The sequence below is a fragment of the Arachis ipaensis genome, chromosome B9 (genome assembly GCF_059453495.1).
Source record: "Arachis ipaensis isolate K30076 ecotype BB chromosome B9, ASM5945349v1, whole genome shotgun sequence".
Lineage (NCBI taxonomy): Eukaryota > Viridiplantae > Streptophyta > Magnoliopsida > Fabales > Fabaceae > Arachis > Arachis ipaensis.
The window spans coordinates 39,884,931-39,899,505 of NC_142444.1; the positions used below are offsets into that span (position 1 = coordinate 39,884,931).

At 34.9% G+C, this 14,575-nt stretch overlaps 2 pseudogenes across 1 annotated transcript; one reads left to right on the forward strand and one right to left on the reverse strand.

The window, feature by feature from the left end:
* The first annotated feature begins 1,500 nt into the window (after positions 1–1,500).
* On the forward strand, positions 1,501–6,851 carry LOC107619644 (uncharacterized; annotated as a pseudogene). The gene is made up of 5 exons (XR_015899156.1): positions 1,501–1,773; positions 2,250–2,420; positions 4,785–4,988; positions 5,601–5,686; positions 6,540–6,851. The product of XR_015899156.1 is annotated as an uncharacterized LOC107619644 (transcript).
* Positions 6,852–7,904: 1,053 nt separating this feature from the next.
* LOC107615426 (uncharacterized) lies at positions 7,905–8,777 on the reverse strand (annotated as a pseudogene).
* Positions 8,778–14,575: the final 5,798 nt, after the last annotated feature.

Sequence of the window (14,575 nt, forward strand, 5' to 3'; positions counted from 1 at the left end):
TAGCAAAAAAAATAAATCACCCATATTTTTTAAAAAAATTTATGTATTTCTTTATTCATTCAATGTTCAAACCATGAACTAATATCATTACAACCCACCCAAATATATTCCCCCAACATAATGACAACCACCACAGTTTTTTCATAAAATAATAATGCAAAAATAAATAATTTACTGTCTTCATATTAACATCGCATAAAACACTTTCTCTTTTTTTTTTTTTTTTTTTTTTTTATACCTTGGCTGTATAATATTTATTCTCATTAGAATATTTTGTGTATTTAGTCTCTTGTTAAGATGAACCAGGCGAACATCTTCACCATTGGAGGCATTAAACCTCACCACACATTATACAAAATATGGTTCATTGGTAATATGCTTTTCAATTGCAACACTATTAAAGGACTTTGTTGAATACTTTTTATTCGAATTGTAAGTCACGCTGCTGTCTTTAATACCTGAACACACACATAGAAAACAATATCCAACATATTTTGTAACTCAAAAATAAATATTTTTTCTCTCTAAAAACTTCCTCTGCCATGGGAAGTATCATGTGAGTTAGCCGTTAAATTACTGCCATTGTTAACTGACAAGATGGTCAACTTGATTTATGATTATAAAACTCAAAAATTAAATTGAATATTTTTTTTGGTTATCTGCGATATCTTTTATTCTGACAAGATAAAGACTATAATGAGGCCCAACAATTCTTCTTCAAGCCCATTTCATTATCCAAGCTCAGAGACTTCCGCACAATGGTAGTGGACTAGTGGTAGTGGAAGTGGCGGGAACAAATAATCTCTCATTTCTTGAGAGCTTCGAGGTCGCATGCAGTTTCACCATGGACACTATGCACTCTGTTCTCAAGGTACCCTAAGCACTCTCTTCTGTCACTCAGAAAATTTCTTGTGCATTGCAGTAACTACACTGTTTTTATTTCTTATTCTTTTTTCGTTGTTGTAGGACAAAGTTTGTTAATTTTGATACCCTAGATGTTTTTTTTCTCTTTCGTTTTTGGAGAATAGATTATTGAAATTTGTAAGGGAAATGAAGGGTGATTGAGTTTTGTTGGTGGGTATTGAACAAAAGGATTTGATTTTTTCTGTTTTATAAAAGAAAAAGAAGGAAAAAAAAGGGGAATGTGCATTGTGGAAAAGTTGTTATCAAATTTGACTGTTTGGGGTCATTGAATGCTTCCGAGTTTTGACATGTTTCAAATTGGATTTCCAGCAATATTTTGGGTTTTCCGATTTTCGGCCTTATCAGAAAGATGCCATTCAGAAAATTATTGAGAAAAGGGACTGCTTGGTAGTCATGGCTACTGGTAGTGGGAAATCCTTGTGGTAAATAACATTATCTTAATATTTCACTCTTATTTGAATTTATTAGTTACCTAAATTGGAGAGTGAGATAGAAACTATACCTTTTTCAAACAGTTACCAGGCACCACCCTTGGTTGTTAGAAAGACTGGGATAGTTGTTAGCCCTCTAATATCATTTATGCAAGACCAGGTGAGTTGATTTTAGTCCAAATGCATCTTTTTTTTTTTTTTTTCTCATTTCTTTGCTATTAGTTGTTCAAGTAGTGATGATCTAATATGTATAAAAAATGAGGAAAACATGTAATGGCTTTAAAACAGCGGGGCATCAAGGCTGAATATCTTGGAAGTGCTCAGAAGGATTCCACTGTTCAGAGAAAATTAAAGCCGAGCAGGGTCAATTTGACATTTTGTTCATGACTCCGGAAAAGGCTTGCACAGTTCCTACCAGGTGTTGTGATAAACCTATGTATCATCTTAAGCTGTGTTCGTTACCTTATTTTGAGTGAACAAACTATTGATGCTCTCGTGTCGAATGACTCTAGATAACTTATACATTTTCTTTTTATTTTTGGGATAAAATAGTGCTTGGAGTTTATTAGTTGGACCTAAAACTGTTTGACTTGGAGGGTATCCTCTTTCATTAAGTCTTCTACTTCTATTTGTGCTTATCCTGCTCCTTTCTCTGTGTTTGTGTGCTGTATATTTTTACTATGACTTGAACATTTGAGTTGAGTTATGAATCCAATGCTTCTTGTATGGTGGCATCCTTTTTGTATATTTCTTTTTGTTTAGATGATAATGCTTTTATTTGACAAAAATTCTCTTCTTGTTTGATATATTTTATGCCATAGATCATTAACTTTCGTGCATATTATGCTTTGTCTAATTGTGATTTCGTGTTATATTTCATCACATTTTATGCAGTTTCTGGTCTAACTTGCTGAAGGAAGGAATTAGCCTTTTTGCTGTTGATGAAGCTCATTGTATATCAGAATGGGGGCATGATTTTAGGGTGGAATACAAGAACTTACACAATTTACGTGGTGTTCTACTAGATGTTCCTTTTGTTGGCTTAACTGCGACAGCTATTGAAAAGTAAGTACCTTTTGTTTGGCTGATAGTGAAGCATACCATTACTAGTTATCTTGTATTATTCTTCTTTGTCTTAATGAAATTCTTCTATCAAAGGAAACAAAAAGAAGCATATCATTGCTGTATTTTACAGTGATCCTGATGCACATTCTGTACCTCCTTTATCTTTTACATATTTTCCTCTTCATCTGCTTTTTGTCGACAATTTTATTATGGTTTTCTACTTTGACTTGGAAGCTTTATCACCATCCTTTGCTAGTTTGAGTGAACTGAGTAAAAGTCTAAAAGATCTGGCCCATACACTCATGCACACTGCCACACACGTAGTTCCCTCGAACCTAGGTTAGTAAGTGAAGCCTTGGCCTCATCTCAGTGGTTTGCTCCAATGACAGAAGAGTTTCAATCCCTCTCTTGCACTTCCACTTGGTTCCTCTTCCCCCAACCCGCATTGTCATTGGCTGTAAGTGGGTCTTTTGTGTAAAACAGAACTTAGATGGCAGCATCAATAAGTTAAAGGCTTGCCTTACTGCCGAGGGTTTCTTAGAAAAGGTTGGCTTTGATCATTCAGAGACTTTTTCACACATTGCGAAGCCTGCAACTATTTGGGTGGTTCTAGCTCTTGTCCTTACAAATGGTTGGGTCCTGAGGCAGTTAGATGTGAACAATTTCTTCCTAAATGGTGTGCTCACTAAAGAAGTGTACATGAAGCAACCAGAATGGTTCTTGGATGGGTCTGGGCTAGTGTTTAAGCTGAACAAATCGTTGTAGAGCTTAAAACAAGCACCATGAGCATGTTTTGAAACACTTAAAGCCTCACTCAAGAGCTTGGGGTTTAGCAGTGCCAAGTGTGACCTCTCTCTTTATCAAGACTCATCAATCTCATGTTAACTATATCCCTGTGTACGTGGATGATATAATCATCACAGACTCTTCTCCTTCCTACATTCAAGAGCTCATCACTCTTAATAGCAAATTTGCACTCAATGATTTAGAGGACTTGCACTATTTCTTAACATGAGTGCAAAAGCGCCCAAATGGTTTATTGTGTCTGTCGCAGGATAAATATGTTGAGACCTCCTCCAAAAGAGAAAAATGGACAAAACCAGAGCTCTCTCCATTCTAATGGTCTCTGCTCTCAAATAGTGGCAGATACTATGGATAATCCTACTCTCTATAAATCAGATGTAAGAGCTTTATAATATGCAACTGTTACAAGGCTCGTCAGTTTACATCCTCTCCTCAAGAGAGTCTTTGGAAGGCTGTGAAAAGGATTCTAAGGGACCTTGTTGGCACTCAGGAGCTAGGAATTTCGCTCAGACCAGCTTCAGACCCACTGAATTTGAATTTGAGAGGGTACTGGGATGCTGATTAAGTTGCAGATATGGATGATAGAAGGTCCACTTCAGGTTCCTGTGTCTATCTAGGTCTTAATATCATTTCATGGTTATCTAGAGAACAACCTACACCCGGGGCAAAATACAGGAGTATGGTAGATCTTACTGCAGAACTCATCTGGATACAAACCTTGCTCACTAAATTAAAGGTTCCCACCTTAAGGCCATTGTTGTATTGTGACAACATTAGTGCTATAATGCTAGCTCACAATCCCGTGTTGCATAACAGAACAAAGCACATGGAGTTAAATCTCTTCTTTGTGAGAGAAATGGTCATGGAAGGAAGGCTACTGATTGTTTATATTCCCACTGATGAACAACCAGCAGTATCTAAAGCAAAGTTTCTGAGCCTAAGAGAGAAATTACTTGCAACAGTTCTCCAAAGTAGTAGAGTGCCCAGTTTCAGGGGGCATAATAGAGTGAGCTGAGTAAAAGTCTAGAAGAGTTAGAAACAGTTAAGCTGATCTGTTAGGCAGCTAGAGCAAGTGCCATCTACGATAGATTCCCCTAAGTAACTTAGGCATGTAAGACTCTTCTACCCTTTGCACTAGCTTGCTGAACAAGCTTCTCCTCTATGTATATAAACACAGATTCAGTGTTTCAATAGTTAGTGCTTAAGAATGAACATTTCACACTACTCTCTCTCTCTCTCTCTCTCTCTCTCTCTCTCTCTCTCTCTCTCTCTCTCTCTCTCTCTCTCTCTCTCATTTATAGTGAATCTCCCAAGTTGTTGCCAACTCTTTCATCGTCACAGAATCTTACTATGTCTGTTGGGTTTTTTACTTTTATTAAGCTCTCTTTTGAATATTTCTTTATTGGTCTTTCTACGTTCTAAACTTTGTTCAGTGTTTTTATGTGATGCCTCTTTTAGTTACCTGCTGTACTTTATAGTTCCATTAATAATATGCTTAACTTTATTTTGTGAAATGAAACAAACATCACAGTCATGGTCATTTACATGATATACTGCCAGGGTTCGATTTGACATTATCAACTCCCTGAAGTTGAAGAATCCATATGTTTTGGTTGGTTCATTTGATCGCTCCAATTTTTCTATGGGGTCAAGCCATTTAACCGTGGACAATCTTTTGTTGATGAACTTGTACAAGAAATTTCAAAAGTTGTTTGTAGTGGTTCAACTATAATTTACTGCACAACAATAAAGGACGTAGAGCAGGTAAATATACTTGAAATGTGATGGGAATTTCGCATGCTGTCATATAACTACTATTCATTTGAACCTTAAACTCATCTGATTGCTACTTTTGTTTTTGTATTGAAAGCAATATTCTAGTTCTTTTTCTTGGAAGAGTTTACACATTTGATAAGCTGAGAGACAAATTGCTTGAATTTGCCGCTTGTGAATTTTTATCTTTTGGGCATAGTAATTCAAAGTAGTTCTGCAGGGTACTATATGATCAGATGGCATATATTTTAATCATTAAAGACAAATATGTGAACTTTCAACCCATCACATTATAAGAGAAAATTGTATAACTATAAAATTGGTTCACTAGCGCTATGGATTCTTTCATATGGGGAAAAGAAAACGTACGTAGTTATTGAAGTGAAATATTTGCCTGGCATAATGCCTAAAATTTCACGTCTTTATATGTAGTTCTACAACATGTTTCCCTTTTTTTAAAAAAAAATCTAAAACTAGTGATGTGTCCCTGATTTATCTATTTACTGGCACTCTTCTTTGGGAAATTTCCAGTTGAAATGTATGCGAACAGATTGACTGTGGCCTTTTCTTTTGTTAATATTTGCTTGATCTTATTTTACATAGATATCCAAGTCACTTGCGGAAGCAGGAATTGAGGCTGGAATGTACCATGGCCAAATGGATAAAAAATCTCGTGAAGAGTCTCATAGGTTAATATTCTGTCTTGTGTACTTTCAGAATATCAAATGAATCATTTCCCTTATGGTCCTTGTGAGTGCAGAGCTTGCTCCTTCCTAATTCCCATATCCATTTTCTTCTTTTCTTCCCTTGTGTTTTTTGTTATGTTGAATATGCTAGTGTGCTTTGGTGTGCTTTTAAGCCTAACTAAACTGTTCGCAAATTTCTTTAGGTTATTTGTCAGGGATGAACTGCAAATCATGGTGGCTACAATTGCTTTTGTCATGGGCATAGATAAGCCTAACATAAGACAAATGATTCATTATGGTTGCCCTAAGAGTGTGTGTGGTTCAAGTATTACTTTATTAAAAAAGATTCCATTCCCATGGGAATCAAAGATACCCAAAGAGAAAGTGGGAATTGAAATGATGGTATTTTGATTTCCTGGAATCAAACTTGTTTAGGAATAGCTTTTCAAACTTTGAACCAAACATGGGAATATAATATTTCCATCTTAAAATTCCTAGGAATTATTTATAATTCCTCCAACCACACACACCCTAAGAGTCTTGAGTGCTACTACCAGGAAAGTGGGCGCTGTGGTAGAGATGGTATAGCTTGTGTTTGTTGGCTTTACTACACAAGAAGTGACTTTGCGAAGGGTGACTTTTATTGCGGAGACCTAAAAACAGTATGTTTACATATCAGGAACAGTAGCTAATATTCTACGGTTTAGTGTACATTGAAGTTGCCACTTCATGCATATTTCACATTACAAGTTATAACCATTATATTCCGGCTTCCAATTTGCCAGGAAACCCAAAAAAGAGATGTTATGGATTCATTACTCGCTGCTGAACGTTATTGTGTGCTTGCAACTTGCAGGAGAAAGTTCTTGCTTGAACACTTTGGGGAACAATATCCAGCTGATAGATGTGGTTTGGCTTTCACTTGTACCCTTCAATATAATCACAGTTTTAGTCAAATAAAAGCTTAAGCTACATTATTAGCCTTCTTTTTCATTTGCTTGACTTAAGCACCATTTTTCTTGCCCTGCTATAACCTAGTAAAATCCATTGCATCTATTTAACTTGCGATGCCTGTTATTTACTTCTCCCTTTTTAATTTTCTTTGTGTAGTGGGAATTGTATATCATCTTTGGTTTTGCTCCCCATTGAAAACATGGTCTTCTTTCTCTGTTTCTTTGTTCTTTTCTATAGATCTTGTCTCTTGATACCAAGGTTCCTGACAATTAGACCTTCACACGAAGTGTAACATGGTCTAACATGTTACTACCAAGTACCAACCAATACAATTTGTCTAACTATTGTCAGTAACATTATTTGAGCAGAAAAGATGTTAGTTCTTAAGAGTTCTGGTTTAGTACTTTTGTTAATGACTTGTTATAGACGGAAAGGACAGGATCTGCAGCTTTTGAGCTTATGAACTCTGAATCACAACGTAGCAATCTCATAAAATAATAATGCGAAAATAAATAATTTACTGTCTTCATATTAGCATTGCATAAAACACTTTCTTTTTTTACCTTGACTGTATGATATTTATTCTCATTAGAATATTTTGTGTATTTAGTCTCGTTAAGATGAACCAGGCGAACATCTTCACCATTGGAGGCATTAAACCACACACTATACAAAATATGATTCATTGGTAGATTTTCATATGCTTTTCAATTGCAACACTATTGAAGGACTTTGTTAAATACTTTTTATTCGAATTGTAACTGTAAGTCTACGCAGCTGTCTTTAATACCTGTACACAGACATAGAAAACAATATCCAACATATTTTGTAACTCAAAACTAAATGTTTTTTCTCTCTAAAAGCTTCCTCTGCCATGGGAAGTATCATTTGAGTTAGCCGTTAAATTGCTGCCATTGTTAACTTTTCAAACATGAACTAAATTGATGACAAAATGGTCAACTTGATTTATGATTATAAAACTCAAAAATTAAATTGAATATTTTTTTTAGTTATCCAGATAAAAACTAATTCGTCGTGAATCTAAACTCTATTTAAGAGTCTGCCGTTGACCAATAGATTGTTGCGTGTACAAGATGAAATTTGAATCCCCAATACTTATTTAAGCAGATAAGTGAGTTGACCATTCGACCAACCTAAATTGGTTTTGTATATATTTAATATTCAATAACCAAACTAAATATACCATATGAAAAATTGAAGATCAAATCAAGAGAACTAAAAAATAATGAGGCCCAACAATTCCTCTTCAGGCCCATTTCATTATCCAAGCAAAACCGGAATGCTTACAGAGGGGTTGGACTGAATCAACGGCAAGATGATCCTGCAGATTGCTGTCTAATTGACGATGGTCTTGAGACATGGTGGGTGCTAGACAACTGTGCACACCACCAACCCTCCAAACCTCCCTGAGCACAACAAAACAGTATTGCTTTACTCATGTCGTACACCTACTTAATATATCATATAGAAGTATTGAAAAGCGCAACTAAATTTAAGCTTACCAGTATCCGATGTTCTGACGAAGGGCTACACGGAAGCTCCATTGACACCCATTCTCAGCTTGACGGCACTGCACATGGTACTTTAACCGGTCCGATTCGATCACCTGGTACTCCGCACTCCTGCGAATACTGTAGTTTTTCACACCCTAAAGCACTGCCTCTCGGCTTCTAAACTTGTGGCCGACCTGAAACTCTACACCGCCGTCTAGGTTGTAATCCTCTTCACCTGTGTCAGGAAACGGAGTCCTCTCATGCATGGCGTCCAGATCCAGACTGTGATAGTGAGCTGGCATTGTCGATAGCGGCGGAATTGGGTGAGGTGGAGGCAGGACATGGCGCACCACAGTCTGGACAAGTGTCTCCGGAACAAACTCATCCTCATCCCCACTATCGGACGAGTCGCTGTCCGCACTGTCCGCCATGTAATCCTCGTCCGACTCCTCCTTGCTCTCCTCTGCCTCATCTACTGGAATGGCGACATGAATGGGCGGTGGTGCGAGAGGTCGGTCGTCCTGTACATAGGTTGAGTGTGCGGAACTCCCACCACCACTGTGTCCCACCTCTGCAGAAAGCTCCATTACCTGCTCCACCATGATCCTCCCATGGATATCGAACATCAGTCGCACATGCTCGTCCCCTTGAAGTCGGAATAGTCGAAACCGGAAGACTCTGTTACCTATGGGTGCCAGCAACCTATACGTCACCCTTCCGATTTTCCTCGCTTGTGTTCCATCGAGCTTGTTCAATATCAAACTCTTCAAATCCGACAATGTTTTCACACGCTGAGTGCGAAACAATATCGGATCCTCACACTCAAATGTCACTCTGTTGTCGCCATTTCTCATACGACAGTTGGGATAAACAAGCACAACTATGTATGGACTATTACTGGTCATTAATGCCTTGTATTCGTGAGAAATATGAGACACAATAAGGATAGAAAAAGTTTGTGAGGAATACCAAGGGTTAGACATCTTTTTATAGCTGCTGCGATTGTCTTCTATGTATCTTGTTTACAGTGTAAACGAGATAGCGACGTTGCAGCTAACGTGTATGTAAACGAGATATGACTTGGGAATGCAAAATGGTAAATATTTTTTAAATTATTTATTTCGGTAATTATTACATTTATTTTATTTATTTAAATAAAAAATTCGTGATAAGACAAGAACGAGGAAGGAAATATATCTTCTAAATATATATTTTTTTAATTAATCTTTTAAATTATGATTTTACATCATATAAGATTTAATAAACATCCATTCTTAAATAAATTATCACTTAAATAAAATGCGTGTATATACTGTCAACGATAGAAAAGTATAATATAACAGTAATTATTTATTAAACCTTTTAAAATGATTAGTGTTACATAGATTCGCTCGTCATATACATATAAGTATTATAATTATGATATATAACAGAAAAAGATAGTTGCTATATGATTAAGGATTGAGTTTAAGAACTTGATATTTATTTGGAAAGTGAAAATGGAATAAACTACCTTCTTACCAAAGAGTGTCAAAGGTGTTGATGGTGGTGATATCCGTGGTGCAGAGGAAGTTACGGTGTTTGATAAGCTCCTCCTCCTCTAGACAATGGCGCTTAACTCTAGCAGCAACTTTAATGCCGAATCTCTTACCCACAAGAAAGTCTCAGCGAAAGATCTAAGATAGGCTATTCATCATATCATTGACTTCATCGGCTTCCATCTCAACAAGAGTCCTCAACATAGAACTCTAGTTCCGCTATCTTCTCCCCTTTAGTTTTTCTACTCTAGATCAAAATAATTTTTGTGGTTTATTTCTCTTCTTTCATGGTGACTTCTTTTGTAGTGATAATAGTTTTTTGGATTAAGTATGTTTTTCGTCTTTAACGTCTTGTGTGAAAATCAAAATCGTCTCCGACCTATTTTTCTTATTAAAATCATTCTCAACGTTACAAAATGTTATAAAATCATCCTTTTGTCTATAAACAATAATTTTTAGACAATTTTTCCCTTAAGCAAAAATTGAAAAATCCTTGCTACCTTCACCACTAACTTCTGCATCATCATCACCATTGCTATGCATCTCTTTCTCCTTTTCCTTATGGCCACCACCACTGCCATCATAACCATCACCACTAGCATCATAACCATCACACCTTTCTTTCTATTACCAGTTCATCATCCTAAATCACTACCACCCACCCACTACCCCAATCCTTTTCTTTCCACTTAAACCCTCTTTTTTTTTTTTGCAACAATTCAGCAATTTGACATAAATCATCAACCGTAATCATCAACAAAATAAATTTAACAAAAATTTTAAATTAAACAATAATTCAGCAATCATCAACTGCAATTTCAAATCCAAAATTAGCAACAACAGAAATTAAAAAAATTAGAAAGAAAGAAATGATGTTTATGCTCTTCAAAAATTAAAAAAACATAAAAAAAATGAAGAACGAAACCCTTGCCAGTGACAAAATAGGTGTACAGCAATGATGGGGAGCAACGAAACCCTTGCCGACGGAGCAGTTGAAACTTTAACGATGGTAGTACAGCAAAACATAGCATGACGGGAGAGGAACCAGAGCCCAGGCCCCGCGACGGTAAAGAGAAAGCCCACAGATGTATAGAGAAGATGAGGGGAGCAGCAGAGGGTTGGTCTAGCAGCGACGGAGCGGCTGAACCCCGGCGACGGCAGCTATGGGGAACACCAGCAACGGCGGCGCGACAAGCCCCAGTAGAGAGAGAGAGATGAAGAACGACAAGTCCATCGCGACAAGTCCTACAGCCACAACGCGGCAGCCGCCCTCTTTCCTGCCGTCACCTCCCTCTTCTTCCTTTCCTTTTCTTTCTTTTCCCTCTTTTGTTCCTTTTCTTCATTTTGATTTTTCTGTTTAAGTGAAAAGGGATGGGGTAATGGGGGGTGGGGGTGGGGGTAATGGGGGGGGGGGGTGGCTAGTGATAATAGAAAAGGGTTTTTATGTCATTTCAAAAATTATTATGGACAAAAGGATGATTTTATAACGTTTTGTAATGTTGAGGATGATTTTAATAAGGAAAAAAAGTCGGGGACAATTTTAATTTTCACCCAAGACATTAAGGACGAAAAAGGTACTTAACCCTAGTTTTTTATATGGGTGTTATTATTTTGGTAGGATGGTTTTTACATGTTTAGAAAGAAGATCCTACGAGAAAAACTTATTTATGTAAGTTTTTGCAGATTTGAAAACTATTAAGATTTATTTGAAGAATAAAAAAAGATATTCTACTACAGCACATTACGACTATTAAATTTAGAAATGAAAGATATTTGAATTCTTCTATGTTTCTGCTTTTTAAGTTGAATATTGCGTTTCCTATCAAATATTAGTTTAACATAGAGAATATTTATCTTCTTTGTCAAATATGAATCCTTTTTTTTCTATGATTTATCAGTGTTGTTTGACATTTTTATGAATAAAAATTTTATTTTTTCTGAAAGAAAAGGTCGAATACATTAAAAAAAAACTGGAATGATATTGGAGAAAAGTGTAATAATAATTTGTGTATTAAGGGCCCGTTTGGGAAGCTTTAAAAGTAACTTTTTTTAGCTTTTGACTTATGAAAAGTAGTAGTATTAATATCTGGTACAATTTTCAAAACCAAATTACGGCTTTCTAAGAAGCTATTTAGGAGCTTATACAGAAGTTAAAAAAAAAATGACTTCTCTCATAATACTTCTACTTTTTATCATATTTCTATAAAATAAGCACTTTTAAAACTAAAAATCCAAACATAAAATAACTTATTTATAAGCTACTTTTAATATAATCATTTATTATTTAAGTTATTTTTTTCAAAAGGAGCTTAATTAAACTGTTTCTCCAAACTGGACCTAAATGTCTGTTTCAAGTGACTTTTATTAATACATAAAAATATGCATTTTAAAATAACAAAAAAAATGCTATCTTTACAATTGAGTTTTACAACTCATCAAAAATTTTATTTTATGCTTATTTGCATGGGTCCATATAAGCTACAAGTTTTCCACCTATACAAAAATCCGCTTAAATAACATTACAAGTTAAGTGGTTAATTTACTAACATGCTCTTGTTAATTTGAAATCCTAGAGGCCTAGACCAACACATGTATGTAGGCTGGTTGTGTCCGTGAGAGGATCGTGTAAACAATACATTATGCAAAATGTAAAACCACAAGGATCATGTAAGTTTGTGGACAATGAATTATAGAGAAGATACAAGATTCTTAATTATCATTGCGTTTGGTTAGAGAGACAAATTTAATGTTGTAATCGTTGAAAAATCCACTAGTAAATCAACCAATAAAGGTCAACACTAAATTCAGTAATACTCAGCATAATTTTTATAAGGTGAATTCTATCCTACCCTCCTTAAAGTAACATGTAATTTACCTTCTATGATGTGTTACTTTCTAATTTGATGTTAACTCTTGATAACTAACCATATTTATAACTTGAGTTATTTTAATTTAATGAGAGTTAATCTCTTAACCATATTTAAACCATTTTGTAAATAGATTATTATTTGAAATGAATAATTATATAATTTCTTAAAATATTAATAACTAATTTACTTTTGTTTTTCCAAAATCCAAATCATTCTTTCTTGAAAGAACACTTCTAGTTCTCCTTACTTGAACGTTTAAGTGATCAACACTCCTTACTTATTATGAGACTGATAGCCATGGCAGAGTCAAATATCACAAACTGTTGCATCTTTCGAACAAAAAAAACAGGCAAGGCCACGTATTTTACCACACATTTCACCTTCTCCATCAACACACCAAACAAAAGCTACAATTCGGATGGCATCACTTTCTATCTGCTCAACCCAACTTTTCTCTTCCAACTCCAAGATTTGGCAACGACATCGGTCTCCTGTCACGTGCTCAGATGCAATTATTATTCCAATTATCTATTAAAATGGAAGTTTAGATTTTTATTTGTTCAAAATTGAAGCAATTATATTCCACTTGGACAAAATTAAATTTTATAAAGCAAATAGAAAACATAGAACAAAAACTTAATCTTAGAAATAAGGTTGCAGGAGAGCGATGATAACAATAACAACTACTGTGATGGCACTTGAATGACGTCGTTAAGGTCTGAGAAAAGGTAAAAATAGAGACCCAGTGAGAGGAAAGGAGACCGTGAGGACGGCAATGGCACGACAGGCGGAGAAAACGGGGCATCCAGTGAGGCGGTAATGCTTGGGAGGCGTGACAATGATGAAGGAATGTGGAGCAGTGAAAGTCATTACGAAGAGAGAGTTACGCTACCTAATTTGAAGAAAGAAGTTTTTCAGTTTTATACTTTTTTCTACTGTGTTTAGGGAAGAATGAATTGGGAAAAAATATGAAATTTAGTTATTAAAATTTTAATAAATTATTTAATTACCTACTTTAAATAATAACTTAATTATAAAATAGTCCAACTATAGTTAAGATATTAACTCTTATTAAATTAAAATAATTATAAGTTACAAGTATAGTTAGTTATCAAGTTAGGATAATATCTAATTAAAAAATAACACATTATAGAGGATAAATTATATGTTATTTTAGCCTGCTTTTGGTTAGTATCTTTGAGACACATATACAAATATACAAAGATACATAGATATAAAGATATACAAATTTTGTAATGTGTTAAGTAATAATGTATATGACACACATGTATAAACCAAATGTAAATTTTACCCTCTTTAATATACTTCATCATTGCCACAATCAGCCAGGGATAAAAATTGGTAATTTTAAAAATAATTAGGGATAAAAGGTCAAAATTTATGTTTTATACATTGTGTTTCTGTGTTTCAGTTTTAAAAAAAAATACTAAATACATGTATTTTATACGTATATCTATGTACCACTATATCCATTTAAATGTGTCCATCTAAATTTATGTCTCAAAAATAAACAGTAAACATATATCATTATATCTAACAATTAGTATCTATGTTTGAACAAATAAACACAACCTTAGAAAAAATTTAGTAGAATTTATTTTTTTATAATGTAATGAAGTTAATTCTTACCGAGATATAACTCATTCGAAATGAAGTTGAATTTGTCTCTATTATTTAAAATGAGGTATACGTTGTAACACCAAAAACATGGAGCGTGGGTACTTTTATTAGGGTCTCTAGTTTCTTATCTAATAAAGAAGAGCATGATGCGAAAACATCGATCCGTTGTGGACTTGTGGTTTGCTATGAATGGGTATTAATTCATAATAATGAGAATGATTATCAAGAATAATAACTGGTTTATAGTGTCAAAATTTTTGTTTGGAGTCCAAACACAAATAATATTCAAGCTATAATGGACGGATCAATTACACAAATTTTAGGAGTTAGCAGTTTTTAGTAATTTTGGTAAGAATGATGCTAGGAAACCAAGAA